Genomic DNA, 17,436 nt, shown 5'->3' on the forward strand with positions numbered 1-17,436 from the left:
CAAAAACAAAGGCGGTCATTCCAACCGCGGCGGGCACCGCCGAATGACCGCACCGCGGTCAAAAGACCGCGGCGGTCATTCTGGCTTTCCCGCTGGGCCGGCGGGCGACCGCCAAAAGGCCGCCCGCCGGCCCAGCGGGAAAGACCCAGCAACGATGAAGCCAGCTCCGAATGGAGCCGGCGGAGTTGCTGGGGTGCGACGAGTGCAGTGGCACCCGTCGCGATTTTCAGTGTCTGCAAAGCAGACACTGAAAATCATTATGGGGCCCTGTTAGGGGGCCCCTGCACTGCCCATGCCAGTGGCATGGGCAGTGCAGGGGCCCCCAGGGGCCCCACAACACCCGTTCCCGCCATCCTGTTCCTGGTGGTAAAAACCGCCAGGAACGGGATGGCGGGAAGGGGGTCGGAATCCCCATGGCGGAGGATTCCCTGGGCCAGGGGAAAACCGGCGGGAAACCGCTGGTTCCCCTTTCCTGAGCGCGGCTTTACCGCCGTGGTCAGAATGGCCCAGGAAGCACCGCCAGCCTGTTGGCGGTGCTTCCGCGGTCCCCGGCCCTGTCGGTCATGGACCGCCAGGGTCGGAATGACCCCCAAAGTCCAGTACACAGTCAAAAACACAGGAAGCAGAGGCAAAAAGATAGGGGAAACCACGCCAAGGATGCCAGGTCTAACAAAATTGGTTCTGAGACTGACTTTGCATCTGAGGCAAAGGAGGAAGTAAAAGATTCTGTCAATGAGGTTTCTGTCTGAGAGGAATCATCTGATGAAGCCACTTTCAGTGTGGAGGAAGTGCCTATTTTACAGGAGGACACTGATATGCCGATAGTGCAGCAAGAGGAATCTGGATTTTAGCCTGGGGAAGAAAGGCTTCCCATTGGAAGTACTGAACTCTGGGTTGCCCCAAACATGGTGCAGCTTGTGTTGCATGCCTTTAGTGGTTTTGCAGGGTGTAGAGTCAATACTGAAAACTTTTGTGCCTATAAATTAATTTCAGTTGTTTATGGACAATGTTTTTTTGGATGAGATTGTTGTCCAGGCTTATTTGTATGCTTAACAATATTTGAGGGACAACAGTGTCAGACTTAAGCCCCACTCTAGAGCTAACCGGTGGTCTCCCACAAATCTGGATGAGTCAAAGATGTTCTTTGGTTTAACTTTTTTGATGGGTTTGATAAGGAGGCTATCGCTGACTTCATTTTATATGGCAACTGCTATATTTCCTGTAACCAGGGGTCGTGATCGGTATTTGCTTCTGCTACAGATGTTGCACTTTGTTGATAATACTTCAGCATTGCCACGGAATCACCAACCTGATTGTGATCGTCTCTTCAAGATTTTGTACATCACTTTTTAGTGATCTATATTCCAGGGAAAGAAATAGCTGTGGATGTGTCTTTGCTCCTGTTCAATGGCCGTTTGGGTTTTAGGCAGTACATTCCTAGCAAAGGGGCAAGTTATGCTATTATGAAGTATATGCTGTCTGAGAGTAGAACCTGCTATGTCTGTAATTTCAGGGTGTACTCTGGTGATGATTCTTCTATTGACCCCCCTGGTTGTCCCTCCAATTTTGGAGTCAGTGAGAAAATTGTAAGGGAACTTGGTAGAGGACGTTTTAAAAAAGGTCACCATTTATATGTAGATAACTTCTACACTGGGGTGCAATTGTTCAAGGAATTGTTCAAAGTGGACACTGTTGCATGAAGCACACCCGCTCCAACCGTAAATGTTACCCTAAAGAGCTTGTATGTAAAAAAATTCAGAGAAGACAGTGAAATGTCTCTGATAGTGACGAACTCCAAGCAGTGACATTTTCAGACAGAGGAAATTTCGACATGCTGACAACCATTCATGATGAAAGTACTTCACCTGTGACTGTTTGGGTTAGGATGCTGAAGTGTGCAAACCTGTGTGCATTTTAGACTACAATGAGCACATGGTTGGTGTAGCTAGAGTTATCAGAGGTTGGAGCCTTACAGTGCTGTTTATAAGTCATAAATTTGGTATTAGAAGTTGTGTGTGCCAGTGGAAATGTCCACATGCTGACAACCATTCACGATGAAAGTACTTCACCTGTGACTGTTTGGGGTCAGGATGCTGAGGTGCGCAAACCTGTGTGCATTTTAGACTAAAATAAGCACATGGTTAGTGTAGATAGAGTAATCAGAGGTTGGAGTCGTACAGTGCTGTTCATAAGTCATAAATTCGGTACAGGAAGTTATGTGTCCATTTGTTTCATTTGGCAACCTTCAATGCTTTTGTTGGATTCAAGGATTGTTCTTCAGATACAAAGATTACTTTTGTTCAGGTTCAGCAATTTTTAATAGGAAAATGTACCTTGAATTGGGTGGTAGAGGATGGGGCTAGATTGGTAGCTCCAAAGAGGTGTGCCAGACCCAAAGCACACCACTATGTTGGCCTTTTGGTTTTAAATGAAATCAGTCTCCGATGCTTTCACTCGACTAACACATCCCTCTTCAAAACAAGACAATATTTTTTCACTATCACAGACAGTTTATTGTAGAAAATAATAGTCTCAGTTTCCATGACACATGTACAAATGTTGCTCCACACTTGAGGTAACAGAATACATCAATGAGACAATCTTCTTGTGGAAATGATTGACAACATGACCCAATGCATTTCAGGTACAAAACCCTTCAACAAGGGTAACTATGTATGAACTGAGAAACATCAAAAGGTAAAAAAAAGACAATATGTAGGGGAACAGAAGAATTTAGAGAATAAATAAGTGTAGGTTGTGATGCTTAAGAGTGAACATTCCACTGAATGGAAGGAAACATTCCCCATATTTTCAAAAAGTGCTGCTGAGTGCCTTGCATACATCCAACATAAGAAGATAATGTATCAAAGAAGACAACATCAAGCTCAGAAAGGAGGTAGCAGTGAGTCCAGAAAGTGTCACTCTATGTGAACATAGTGAAAAACCTACCTTCTGAAATCTGCAAAGTTGCATGAGCAATTGAACTATGTAATAAGCCCATACATGCTCATGATAGCTTGAAAGAACTAAATGGACCAGTATGCATCATGCTGTAAAAATATACAAATTAACACTTGCGCCCCTGGAGTCAATCTATAGCTTCAACTCTAATGAATTAGTAATATCCTTCATGTGCCAATAGACGGTCACATCATAAGCACAAGGAAACACGGTCTGAAGTGAAAGTGAACCACAGTTAGAAGCAAATGATAAAGCCCGCATAGTATCGCCCATATGAAAACCACAGCATGCAATATCTAAAAAGAACCATAGGATGGTTCAGATGTATTTGACAAACGGATACCCGTTGAATGATGTCAAGCAGCACCCGTGTTTTTCTAAGAGCTGTAACCAGTGGCACCCTTGCTTGTCAATGAGCTGTGCCCAATTAAAGCATGAACTGTTGAATGATCAAAACCAAAGTCATGCTCAGTGAACGACAAATTAAACATATGTTATTAACAAGCATTCAGTGTGAAACTGGGGATGATTACTTGAGGGGGGAGCGCAACGTCTGCACAACACCAATGTGCCGCATGGTTATACCGGTGAAAAGTGTCCCAAATCCATTGGTGGTTTTAAAATAGTGTTCTGCATAATCGATTGCGCCAAGTATGATAGATACAGTGAAAAGACTCGAAAGGAGTAGATTCAAATGTGTGTGGGTAAGACAATAAATCCAATGCCGAATTGCCCCAAGAACTATTGGTAAATACACTGGAAAAATTACTGTTGAATATACACAGTGCGTCTTAAGAAAATCTAATACTCATGCTTGATGGAAAAAACGAATATTTACAAAAACACAACAAAGATGGCTACAAGGGTGTGCAGCTCAATAAATCTTCATATGGTGTAATATAGTAAATTAATCTGGTATATTGAATCCTGGCAATCAGTCGTTGCACTGTGTAATAATCTGTATTGTTGCTTTAAGAGAATGCACTATCTGTGTGTGTCAATCCGTAAAAAAGAGCTGCAATATCTACCAGATTGCCATGATAAATACATGATAACAATGTAACACCAAGCAGGCTATGTGAAATCTCATGATCTGAACCTGGTGTGCTAAATCTTTCCAGTGTATCTATATGTAATCTGACCAGTGTGCTAAACTTTTTCAATGTATCTTTATGTGTTAACCTTTACTAAAATGTCAGAAAATGCTACCTGAAAATGTTGAAGAGATGAATCCCTGCAAAGTGCTATCCTACTGTGGTCAAGCAACTTAGTTATATTGTTGCTGAAAATGTCAAAAAAGAAAACATGATGAATCTGAGAAATTCTATTAAATGTATTCCTCAATTTGAAATCTGTGTACAGCACCCTATTAGCAGATCTCACAGGAAACATAACCTCTCCAGTTTATCATTGAGACCTTGAGGTAAAAGAGTATCACATTTTCTTATCCAGAACATTTCTCTTTGGGGTAGAGTTCTGTGTACATTGATTTTGGGGTTAGGTTTAATTACCTCCAAAATGAGGAAGCGTAACTGTGTTATGTTGTGTTTTTTCTCCAACCAATGTGCAGGTACAAAATAATTGTAATTTTTGTTCCCTATTATGCTCTTGTGTTCAGTAACCCGCACTTTTTTCTTCCACTCCATTTTGCCAACACACATTAAGCCACAGGGATACTAGTTGTTGTATACTACATAATGTGTGTTGCAATCAGAAGACTGACTCAGTTTTATATATTGAATCGCTTTAGGATGGATAACTGTACCCCCCACAATTATGTTGTTACAGTGTATCCATTTCTGGCATTTCCTCGTCCCAGACAATAAGGTGGTCGTCTTATGTTTAGTTGAGGCTCGCGTGGATTTCCCAAAGTACTGGAATCTCCTGGGAGCCTCAAACTTTTTGACACACATAGTTCCCATATATCTTCTGATAAAAATGGTTTTTTGCCAGTGTGAGTGGGCCTAGTACCCTTAAAAGTGCGAGATCCAATGTGGTGACATCAACAAAAGGGGTAACCGCATTTTTGGGCCTGGCTTCGGCAGCCACACATAAAACCCAAAGAAGCCAGTCCAGCAGAGATGGTGGCAGCAATACCACAGTGCAGCCTGAAAGGAGGGTACACCTCCCCAAGGATTTAGTGAAGGAATACAAAAGGGAGGATGACATATACCTGTGGTTTAAGGTGTAAGAGTCATCTCTCCACATGAACATGGTCCCTGAAGTACACTGAGGGGCAGGTCTGTGGAAGCACTTTCAGTTAGAGGGGAGGGACCCCATGACATCCTTAGGGAATCCCGAAGGACTCATATATACAATCATGAAGGACACCCTACTCACTAGGTATGGTTTCACCCCTGAGCAGTACAAATAAAAGTTTAGATCCTATAAGAAAAAGGAATCCCAAACTTGGTTGGAAAGTGTAAATTCTTTCTGCAGGTCACTGGATGGTTGGGTGAAGGGCAGTAAGGTAACAACTTATGAGGGGCTGTACAATTTGATTGAATGGGAGCACATGTAAAGTCTTTGTTTTCCAGAGCTGCGCCAGCACCTAATTGACAGTAAGCTGACTGACCCCAGCAAGCTTGCCCAGGAAGCGGACAGGTGGGAGAGCACCAGGGTCCAAAAGAGGTGTGGGGGAGACTAGCCAAAGTGTGGGCTGGGTCCCCAACAGAAGAAGTGGGGCGGTAAAGGTAAACAGAGGGAGTTCTGTAAAGGACCCCAATCTAGTTCACAGGGTAAGGATTCCAAGCCCCCAGGTGAGAAGAAACCATTGGTCTCTACAGGGAATCCTGCAGAGAAGGGTCTCTGCAGGTGTTTTGCATGTGATCAGGTGGGTCACATGAGGGGGGACCCCCAAATGTTCCAAGTGGGCACTGACACCCACTGGTGCTCAGACACAGGGATTGGCCAGTGTAGCGCTTGGGGAGGAATTGGTTCCAGAAGAAGGGTGAAAGCCAGCTGAGATGACCCTTGTCTCACTAAAGGACAGTGAGATGGTCCAGAGGACCCTTGTGCCTCAGAACACCAAGAAGTAGAAGCAGTGGGTGACCATCAATGGACAGAGGGTGGAGGCTCTGAGAGACACAGGAGCCGGTGTCACTACTGTGAGGTGTCACCTGGTGTCTGAAGACCAAGTAGTTCCCCATGTACTTCACCAAGTAGTTGGGGTAGACAACTCAGAGTGCCTGTGTAAGGTGGCGCAGGTTCCTTTTGAGTGGGGGGTGGTCTCAGGTTCATTCAGGGTAGCTGTGAGACCAACCATGCCTGTTAATTGTCTGCTAGGCAATGATCTGGAGGATTACCCTTGGAGTGAGGTGGCACGCTGGTCACACTTGGAGATATTTGGTCTGCCTCGGTGGGCATGTATGACCACCCGGTCTATGCCAGCCCATCAGGGTGATCATGAGGCCCTGGAGCCTGAAAGGGTGGCCTAGGTGCCTGCCTAGAAGAGGAAGGGCAAGAGGCGTGGGAAACTCACCCCATAAGTTCCCATGGTCAAGGAGAAGGCTGAACCTGAGGGGGATGTCCGGGATCCTACAAAGGAACAAGTGAATGAACTGGGGTAGATGCCCAAGCTGACCCATTGGCAGGAGGAAGGGGGTCCTAACGAGGATGAGTTCCGTGAAGCACCAAAGTCATGCCCTACTCTTGAGGGTCTGCGTCGACAGGCTGCAGATCAGGCATCTGGCAAGGAGTCAGGCTCACACTAGTTCTATTGGGAGAATGGCCTCCTGTATAGTAAGCCTAAGGTTGCTGAGCCTGGGGAAGCATGTGTGCTAGTGATACCTCTGAGGTTCAGATACTTCCTACTGGGTCTGGCTCATGATATGCCTTTTGCAGGGCATTTGGGGCAGGACAAGACCTTTGAGAGGTTTGTCACCCATTCTTACTGGCCCCAAATGCGCAGGCAATCTAACGCACATTGCAGGTCTTGCCAAAGTTGTCAGGCAAGTGGCAAGAGTGGGGGGAGGTGCAAGGCCCCTCTCCAACTTTTTCCTGTCATGAGCACCCCTTTCTACCGGATGGGCATTGAAAATGTGGGGCCTTTGGATCCCAAGACAGCCATGGGCAACCGGTTTATTCTGGTCTTGGTGTACCATGCCACCCAGTACACAGAGATCATCACTCGGAGATCGATGACAGCCCCTGTGGTAGGCCAGGCACTGATGGGGATTTTTACCCTTATGGGGTTCCCCTAGGAGGTGGTATCTGACCAGTGTAGCAACTTCATATCTACCTATATGAAGTATCTGTGGAAGGAGTGTGGGGTAACCTAAAAGTTCACCACTCCTTACCACCCCGAAGGAAATGGATTGGTTGAAATGTTCAAACGTACACTGAAGGGCATGATTATGAATCTGTCAGAACTCCTGAGGCATAAGTGGGATGTCCTCTTGCCATGCCTTCTCTTTGCCTACAGGGAGGTATCGCACAAGGCACTTGGTTTTAGCCCATCTGAGCTGCTGTATGGCCACCCTCTGAGAGGACCTCTGAGTCTGGTAAAGGAGGGCTTGGAGTAAACCTCCATTAAGCCCCCCCAGGAAGTGTTTAGCTACAAGCTGGCCTTTAGAAACCAGACTGTGTGCTTCAGAAAACTTGCTCAAGTGAACCTAGAAGCCAGCCAGAAGGACATGAAACGGAGGTAAGACCAGAATGCCACTCTGGTCGAGTTTCAGTCTGGCCAGAAAGTGTGGGTCAAGGCCCTAGGGGAGCCTTGTGCTCTCCAAGACAAGTGGACTGGGCCGTTTGAGGTGGTGGAGCGCAAGAGTGATGTCACCTATCTGGTGAACTTGCAGCCTCCCAGGAACCCTTTGAGGGCCCTGCATGTGAACCACATCAAACCTAACTTTGAGAGGTCTGAACCGACTATGCTCTTAGCAACAGATGATGGGGTGGAGAAGAAGTTCAGCCTCTTCCTGACCTTCTGTCTGCCCAGGAGAAAGTTGGGCCTGTGAAGGGTGTGAACCTCTACCCAACACTGACCTGAGAGCAACAGAGGGACTGTCGCCAATTGCTGGGACAGTTTGCCTCCTTGTTTTCCTTGACCCCAGGGGTCACTCATCTGTTTACACATGATGTGGACACTGGGGACAGACCACCTGTGAAACACAAGATCTACAGGTTGACTGATAAGGTCAGAGCCAGTATATAGGACACCTGTGCTGAAGGCACCTGACTTCTCCAAGGAATTAGTTGTGCAGACCGATGCTTCAGAGCATGATGTAGGAGCAGTTCTAGCACAGCTAAACGAAGAGGACCTAGACCATCCTGTAGCCTTCATTAATAGGAGGATACTTTCCTGGGAATGGAGGTGGACTGCAATTGAGAGAGTAGCTTTTGCTGTGGTCTGGGCACTGAAGAAGCTGAGGCCCTGCTTGTTTTGGGACTCACTTCTGGTTCAGATAGACCACAGGCCCTTCAGATGGTTAATGCAGATGAGGGTGAGAACCTAAAACTTTTCAGGTGGTCCATCTCCCTACAGGGAATGGCTTTACGGTGGAACACCGCCCTGGTACAGAACACGCCAAAGTTGATGGTCTGTCCAGATTCTTCCGCCTTAGTGATGAGAACTCCCATGAGGTTGGGTAGTTCTTACAACTGCGACGGTCTGAGCGCCATATTAGGACCATGGCATTCGGTCCGGGGTGGGACCGCCAGCTCCACCAGGATCAGAGATTCCAGCGGTCTGGCAGTTGCGGCAGTCCTATTCTGCCAGGGCAGCGCTGGCCTGGTGATTACGACCTTGTTCTCCGCCAGATATTTCATGGTGGTAGCACCGCCATGAAAAAGGCTGGCAGAGAACGGGTGCAGGGGGATCCAGGGGGGACCCTTCACTGCCCATGCCAAGTGCAGGGGTCCCCTTGGCTAGCACTCTTTGCAGACAGCGAACATTACGAGGGTGCTGGTGCACCCTGCATCCTACAGCATTGCCACCTGCTCAGTTACGAGCCAGAGACAATGCTGTAGGCTGTTTCCCTCAAGCCCAGAGGGTGGAAACTAGCAGGAAACTCTTAATGGGCCCGGCGGGGAGGTAGCCACTATGGTGGATGGCCTAAACGGTCCGCCAAAATCATAAAAAGGCCTAATATTTTGGGACCATTTTGGAATTACATAGGTTTTCTTGATACCTATTTTTTACCCTTTATATTTTACCATATGAGTTGCTCTATACTCGGCACTATAAGGTGCAGCTCAGTTATTGGCTCTGGGTACCTTAAGTTCTTGCAAAACTCACAAACGCTATATACCCCCGCAACCAGAAGGTTCTAAAAAATATAATTGTATATTGCTTTTGTGAATCGGGCATGAAAAGTGACAAAGGAAAATGTTGTCCCAAACGGACATTTGTCCTACTATTTTTCATTTGTTTTTATTTCAACACTTAGGGCCTGTTTAGAGAATGGCAGATAGGGTTACTCCATCACAAACATGATGGATATCCTGTCCGCTGTATTACAATCCCATTGTATCCTATGGGAATAGTAATACAGTGGATGGGATACTGTTTGTGATGGGGTAACACGTCCACCAAACTCTAAATCAGGCCCTTAGATGCTTCGGGAAAACCTCGAAGGATCTACACGAATGACTCCTTGCTGAATTCAGAATTTTGCCTAGTTTTTATACATGCACAGCTTTCTAGGATTTATGTGGTTTTCACACCCATTCAACCACAAACTGGAAGGAGGTTGAAAGCACAAAAAATAGGAAAAAATGAAAAATGGGCTATCTCCAAGTAAAATGTCAAAACTGTAGTAAAAAATGTGATTTTCTGAATCAAGGCTGCTGTTCCTGAAAGCTGGGAAGATGGTGATTATAACACCCACAAACCTTTCATGGATGCCATTTACAGGAAAAAACAGACACTATCTACTTCAGCACTTTTTCCCCATTTTCTACAGAAAAATGATAATGCAGCTATGTTTTGACTAATTTCTTGTTCTTATCCATGGGAATCAACAAACCCTAGGTACCATTAAATCCCAGGGATGCTGGAAAAAAGGACCCAAATTTGGCATTGCTAGCCTATATGGAAAAAAAATAATGGGGGTATATTTGTGAACTATTCCAACTAGCCAAAAAAAACTTAGCACAGGAGGAGGGGTAGGGGAGGCCTAATAGCAAAAGGGTTAAACTAAAACGTCCCTGTAAATACACTTAAAAATTTGAAATTGCACATAATTAGCAGAACACTTTCCAACTTCTATCTATATACATGTACTTCCTAAAACATAACACTACAACTTCAATAAGAGATAAGCTGCCGGAAAAAACAATTATCACAAACCATTCAAATGGCATAATAAAGTAAGTACTCATAAATTATTAAGAACATAAACTCACCTCAATAGCAAGTAAACATAAGCTCACCAACCTCAGCCTCTATCAACAAATAAACATTTAAAACGGTTCTGATTTTTTAACAGAAAAGAAAGCACCTTACAAGCTGCAAAACAGTGTTAAACATCTAAGAAGATCATACATGTATGATTTAAAAAAATAGAAGTAATTGTGTAATTTTACATTTGAATAACAAGCCTATAAACTTTAACAAGTTGACTGGAGTTACACTATTACACTACTTTCAGATACAGTGACAGAGAGAGCCAAATATATAACATCCCAGAAAGGAAAGTAGTTACTAAGGGCCTGATTTAGAGTTTGGCGGAGGGAGTTACTCCATCACAAATGTGACGGATATCCTGTTCACCGCATTAAAATCTCATATTAGCCAATGGAGATCATAATACGGCTGAGCTCAAAATCAGGCCCTAAGTCACATGGGCAACACCTACAACCAAGAAAGTACTAACAGAAAATGTAATTTGGAAATGTACCAAATATTCTAATTATTGTTATGGGAGGGCCACAAAAAAGATGATGTAATTCATGTAAGAGAACATAATCACTCTCCAAATGTGACAGAAATATAAGTAAGGGAGGTATTGCAGGATACAAGTGAGGCAAGCACTAGCTCCCAGGAACCCACAACCAAAATACTAAAAGATATACTGCCTAAAGTCCCTGAATACATCACAGGGCAACCACCACCTATATCCACTTTAAAACGTTTAATTGAATGAAATTAAAAAGCCACCAATGTACTTCTCCTGCCCCTGGAGGATACCAAGAGACAGACATACCCAAACATTTAACAATGACTCATGAGGAACATTTCCTTTTACATGACAAGCTAAACATTGATAAACTAATCCCAATATTCTCTACAACATATAGCTTGCTAAAACAAATCCATTATCAAACCTGGATTATGGATGGGACCTTCAAAATGTGCCTCAAACAACTCACTCAGATATACACCATTTATAGTGAATATCAAAATACCAATATCCCTATTATATATGCCCTATTAACAAATGAACAACAGGCACTTGCTGTGAACTCTCAAGCCACTTTAAACATAAAAAATAACTACTACCCACAAAAAATAAACAAAAATGCATCCCCACACAGCCATACAAGGCTGTTATTCTCATTTCAATCATAGTATATGGAGACACCTTCAATAACCAGCACTAAGTGTAAAATATTTTACAAACAGCCAATTAAAAAATAAAAACAATGATAGCACCAGCCTATGTCCCTGTCACAGAGGTAGCTAATCACTACAATTTACTAATGGAAAGCCTTTTCTATCAACAAAATGAATAGAAACTAAGGGTCTCATTATGAGTGTGGTTGCCTTCCGACCACCAAGGTGGTTGTGAGACCGGTGCACTCTTGGTGGTCCCACCACCACATTATGACCCTGGCGGGCGGGACTGTCTAAAGACCGCCATCACTGCCAGGAACGTGGATCCCTACGGTTAGGCGGCGGTCTGAGTTGTGGTCAGCCATGGCGCACTCAACTCAGCGCCGTAATGCTGATTACAACTCAGCTTTTCACCAGCCTTTCCATGGCGGTCACCCATCCATGGAAAGGCTGGCAGAAAGCAGGTGCTGGGGGCCACAGGGTGGAACAGGGAGCCAAAAGAAGAAAAGCAGTGAAGGGATGTCACAATGCCTTCCAATCCAGGTAGTACCCAACCTACACTCTTTACAAAAAGAGCAAAGCTAACAACAGCTACGAATGAAGCAATGTTAGGCAAATTGCACCTAAACTCAGCTGACAAACTAAAAGAATGTATTAAGGTAGAACATACTACAATTTGAAGTCAAACTCTTCATAAACAACAAAGGAGTAGATTGCTTTGAAATAATAGCTAAAAGCATATTATAAAAAAAAAGAAACCTATAAATCTCCCAAAAAACTGTCACAAAATCTAAACCTACATTACAAACCATTTTTATATAAATAATAAACCTAATATATTATTACATCTGTCTAAACATTAAATAAAACTCCAATCTTAAATTAGAGAGAGATAATAAAATAATATAAAAATGATTTACACAACAAATATAAATCTTACCAACAAAAAGCTTGAAGAACAAACCACACTATTCCAGATAACAATCACTTAATATTTATACAAACAATAAAATATAATACTTCCTTCCCAAAAGAAATGAAATAACTGTGACTTTATGTTCTGTAGCTGCAGATCTTCCTCTGTATCCACTCTTTAAAAGTAATATTAATTCATTAAAAAATATGAATCCAACAAAATTGGGAAATATACTGTTCAAAACGCCACAAAAATGCAATAATAAAATAAATCCAATAGACATGCCTCGAACCAATACAAAGTATCTAGGAAACATAAAAAAAAAAAAAAGAAAAGTTGTTTAAAAAAAGATACACTCCTGGAAACCCAACAAAAAAGGAAATAAAAGTAAAAAATATTGGTCTTTATAACCCAAAGTGATTCCATTAAAATAAAAATGGTAACTCCCAATGCCCATAGAACACGTTCCTACACAAAAACCTGTAAACAAGAAAACACACCTGCAAAACACATTACATTCTCTAAAATACATATATATTACACATAATTATCATAAAATAAATAACATAACACAATGTTACATAACATAACGATACATTTCTAAAACAGGGTATGTAAACCGCAAACTACAAACTAGTCAAAAACACTACTATTTATACGACTAAATCTACAAAAGCCCACAAACAATATTATAAACTAACCTCTAGACCATCCCACTACACCCTGTGTCCTTAAAACCCTTAAAAAACCTTAAAAAAAGACTTACCCGTTCTGACGAACAGCAGCATCTTACCACAGCCTACAGGTGAGAAGAGAAGACTAAAAGTAGACTAAAATGAGACAAATAGACTGCAAAATGGAAGGTGGCAGTAAAATAAAAAGGCCACTAAATGAAACTCCCCATAGAAATGAATAGGAAATAATGTAAAAATGTTGAAAAAATATATTAATAATGTTAAAAATTATTAAACCTGTAAAACATGTCAAAAAATGTTGTAAAAATGTTAAAAACTGGTAAGGTATACATTAAATAATAGTAAATAGTTGTTTATATTATACTATCTAGTGAAAAAACTTACATTAAAATGTTGTTGAAAATATGTATATAAAGAATTGAAGAAATATTAAAAGGTTAAACAATGGAAAAAATGGAAAATGTGCAACATACAATACTTTTTAAATATGATTTACATGTTATTTAATAATAAAAATACATATTTTCTATTTATTTATCTATATAAATGTTTATTTTTAAGTGTAAAAATATACATTAAATAAACTTTGAAAACATTAGTAAAATTGAAAAAAAGTGTAACATTTCTTTCCTCTACAAAAATGTGTAACTAATTTTATTTATTACAAACATAAAACTCTTTTTGTATTACATTCCTAAATACCAACAATACTAATTAAATAACACAAACTATTTCTACTACATGCAAATGAAATTTAAAAAAGGATCTCTCACTAAAATTATAACATTAAATATTCACACTTCAGCGCAAACCAATTTTAAGAATGTTTTGGACACTTAGAGGATGACATTTCCTATTCCCACTCCAACCTATACCAATTTGGGGAAGGTGTTGGACACTAAAACTGTGACATTTACTATTCCCACTCAGACCTAACCAAATTTGGGGAAGATGTTGGACACCAAAGGGGTGACATTCACTATACCCACTCCAGTCTAAACCAAATTGGGAAAGGAGTTGGACACTCAAGGGTGACATTTACTATTCCCACTCCAACCTATACTACTTTGGGGAAGGTGTTAAACACTAAAAGGATGATATTTACTACACCCACTCCATTCTAACCAAATTTGAGGAAGGTGTTGGATACTAAAGAGGTAACATTTCCTATTCCCACTCCAATATAACCCAACTAGGGGAAGGTGTTTGACATGAATGGGGTGACACTTACTATTTCCATTTCAATCTAAACCAATTTGAAGAAGGTGTTGGACACTAAAAGGGTGACATTTATTATTCCCCTTCAGGCACGTTGTGATCTCCCTGCTTTAGTAGCTGCATTAGGGGTATGATCCTTTGTGGGCCTCTTTTGTATGCAACAGGATAGACAAAGGATCATAATTAAGGCCGTAAAGCAATACAGTGCCAATACAAGAGCTAGCAGAGGGAAGGATGAATGAAAGTTGGGTAAACAGAAAAGGGAAATATAGAAAGAATATTAAATGGAAGAAATGGTGAATAATAGAAGGAAGGATGGATGAGGGGGCTGGTAAAAGAGTAGCTGGATAAATGAGTGGACAGATGGATGAGTGGGTAAAAGGATGACTGAATGGTTAGGTAGATGAATGGAAGGCAGAGTAATGGGATGGATGGACAAGTAGTTGAGTGAATGGATAGCTGGATAGGCAGGTGGATGGTAGAGTAAAGGGATGCATGTATAGATGGGTACACAGGTGAAACAATGGCAGAGTAAAGGGATCAACAGGTGGATGGACAGGTGAAAGGATGACAGACAAAAGGTTGGATAGATGGATGAGTAAGTAAAAGGATGAGTGACTTGATGGCTGAGTGGATGGATGAGTGAATAGATGGTACAGTGTATGGATGGATGGATGGCAGAGTGGATGGATGTATGATAGATGGATGGCAAAATGGATAGATGGATGCCAGAGTGGATAGATAGGAGGATAGATGGAAGGTTGGATGAATTGATGGCTGGATGAATGGATGACACATTGGATGGATGGATGGCAGAGTGGATTGATGGATGGATGGAAAGAAGAGTGGATAGATCGATGGCAGGGTGGATGGATGAATGGAATAGGGAAAGATTGAATGATTGGTGAAAAAATGAATGGACGGGAGAATGTAAAGGTGGAATAGTGGGTATCAGAAGATGGATGGAAGCGTGAAAGGATGAATGGTTAGATGCATGGATGGAAGGGACAAGGAAGCTCTTTTAGAGAGGGATAGGCTCACTTGCTTCACTTGCTGGGTGTGATCATAGCTTTAATTCTAAGTAAGGGGTATTTTTGTTTTCTGGCTACTCCCCTATTACTACTCCAATCCATACCAATTTGGGGAAGGTCGTACATAGTAAAAGGGTAACATTTACTATTCCTACACCAATGTTTACCAATATGGAGAAGATGTTGGACACAAAAGGGGTTACATTTACTATTCCCACTCCAATCTAAACACATTTGGGGACAGTTTTGGACACTAAAATGGTGACATTTACTATCCCCACTCCATTCTAAACCAGTTTGTGAAGGTATTGGACAGTAAAGGGGTGACATTTACTATTCGTACCCCAATTTAACCCAATTGGTGGAAGGTGTTAGACACTAAAGGGGTGACATCTAGCATTCCCACTCCAATCTAAACCATGAAGGGAAAGGTGTTGAACACTAAAAGGGTGCTATTTATTATTCCCACTCCAATCTAAGCCAATTTGGGGAAGGTGTTGGACAGTCAAAGGGTGACATTTACTATTCCCACTCCAACCAATACCGATTTGGGAAAGGTGATGGACAATAAAAGCGTGATATTTACCTTTCCCACTCTAATCTATTCTAATCTGGGGAAGGTGTTGGATACTAAAAGGGTGACATTTACTAATGCCACACCAATCTATACCAATTTGGAGAAGGTGTTGGACACTAAAGGGGTTACAGTTACTATTCCCATTAAAATCTAAACAAATTTGGGGCAAGGTGTTGGACACTAAAAGGTTGACATTTACTATTCCCACTCCAATCTAAATCAGCTTGTGGAAGGTGTGTGACAGTGAAAGGGTGACATTTACCATTCCCATTCCAATCTATACCAATTTGGGGAAAGCGTTGGACACTAAGGGGGTAATTTTGACCTCGGCTGTCTTTTGTCAAGACCGACGAGGGACCGCCATGCTGAAGACCGCCAGTGGTGGCGGTTTTCCGCTCGGCGTATTATGACTGTTGGCAGCCCTCCGTCCTTTTTCGGATGGAGAGCCGCCAACAGCCATACTGGCGGTCGGCAGGGAAGTGGAGGTTGCTCCACCTCCACCGCCACGTCAACAGAACACCGCCTCCCAAATCACGTCCTGTGATTCGGCGTGGCGGTGTTCTGTTGACGGTGTGGTGTCGGCGGAGCAGCCCCCATGGATCCCGTCCCCTCCCGGAGGATCAACGGACCAGGTAAGTTGATCGTCCGTTAGGGGAGGGGGGCGGGGGTGCTGTGTGTTCTGTGGGTGCATGGGGGTGTGCGTGTGTGTATGTAGAGGGGGTGTGTGAGTGCGTGTATGCTTGCGGGGGTGTTGTGTGTTTGGGAATGAGTGCGTGTATGTCTGTAGGTATGTCTGTATGGATGTGTGCGTGTATGTTTGAATGTGGGTGTGCGTGTCTGACTGTGTGTGTGGCTGTTGGCATGTATGTCGGTGTGTGTGCGTGTATGTGTGTTGGTGGTGCCTGCGTGCGTGTCGGGTGTGTATGAGTGATGTGATGTTGGGGGTAGGGGTGGGGAGGGGTTCCTGCCACCTTTGGGGGGTGGCAGGGGTGGTGGGGGGTGTAGGGGAGGGAGTCGGGGTGGGGGTGGGGGAGACCCCTATCAGTGCCAGGGAAGGAATTCCCTGGCACTGATAGTGCTTACCGCCATGGATTTCATGGCGGTTCCAAACCGCATGAAATCCATGGCGGTCAGCCGGGTCCAAATACCGCCGGCGGTATAGTGACGACCGCCGGGCTGGAGACCCAGGTCTCCAGCCCAGCGGGCGGAACGGAGAAGAGGCGGATGACCATGGCGGTAACCGCCATGGTCATAATTGCAAAAATTTGACCGCCAGCCTGTTGGCGGTCTTACCGCCGCTTCTCCGCCATCCGCCAGGGTCGTAATGACCCCCTGAGGGTGTGACATTTACTGTATACACTCTAATCTAACACAACCTGGAGAACATGTTGGACACTTAGGGGGTGACATTTACTATTCCCACTCCAATCTAAAACATTTTATGCAATGTGCTAAAGACTACAAATCATATTTTACACAATTAATACTCCATACTCATGCATAATGTTTGATCATTGAATAGACCAAAATGTAATTAAAAA

At 43.1% G+C, this 17,436-nt stretch overlaps 1 protein-coding gene across 2 annotated transcripts in view; it reads right to left on the minus strand.

Annotated features, from left to right (window-relative positions):
• Nucleotides 1-17,436, minus strand: part of FMN2 (formin 2) — a 621,781-nt gene that overhangs the window by 407,213 nt on the left and 197,132 nt on the right. The gene's annotated exons all lie outside the window — the stretch shown is intronic.

Source organism: Pleurodeles waltl, chromosome 5 (assembly GCF_031143425.1).
Source record: "Pleurodeles waltl isolate 20211129_DDA chromosome 5, aPleWal1.hap1.20221129, whole genome shotgun sequence".
Lineage (NCBI taxonomy): Eukaryota > Metazoa > Chordata > Amphibia > Caudata > Salamandridae > Pleurodeles > Pleurodeles waltl.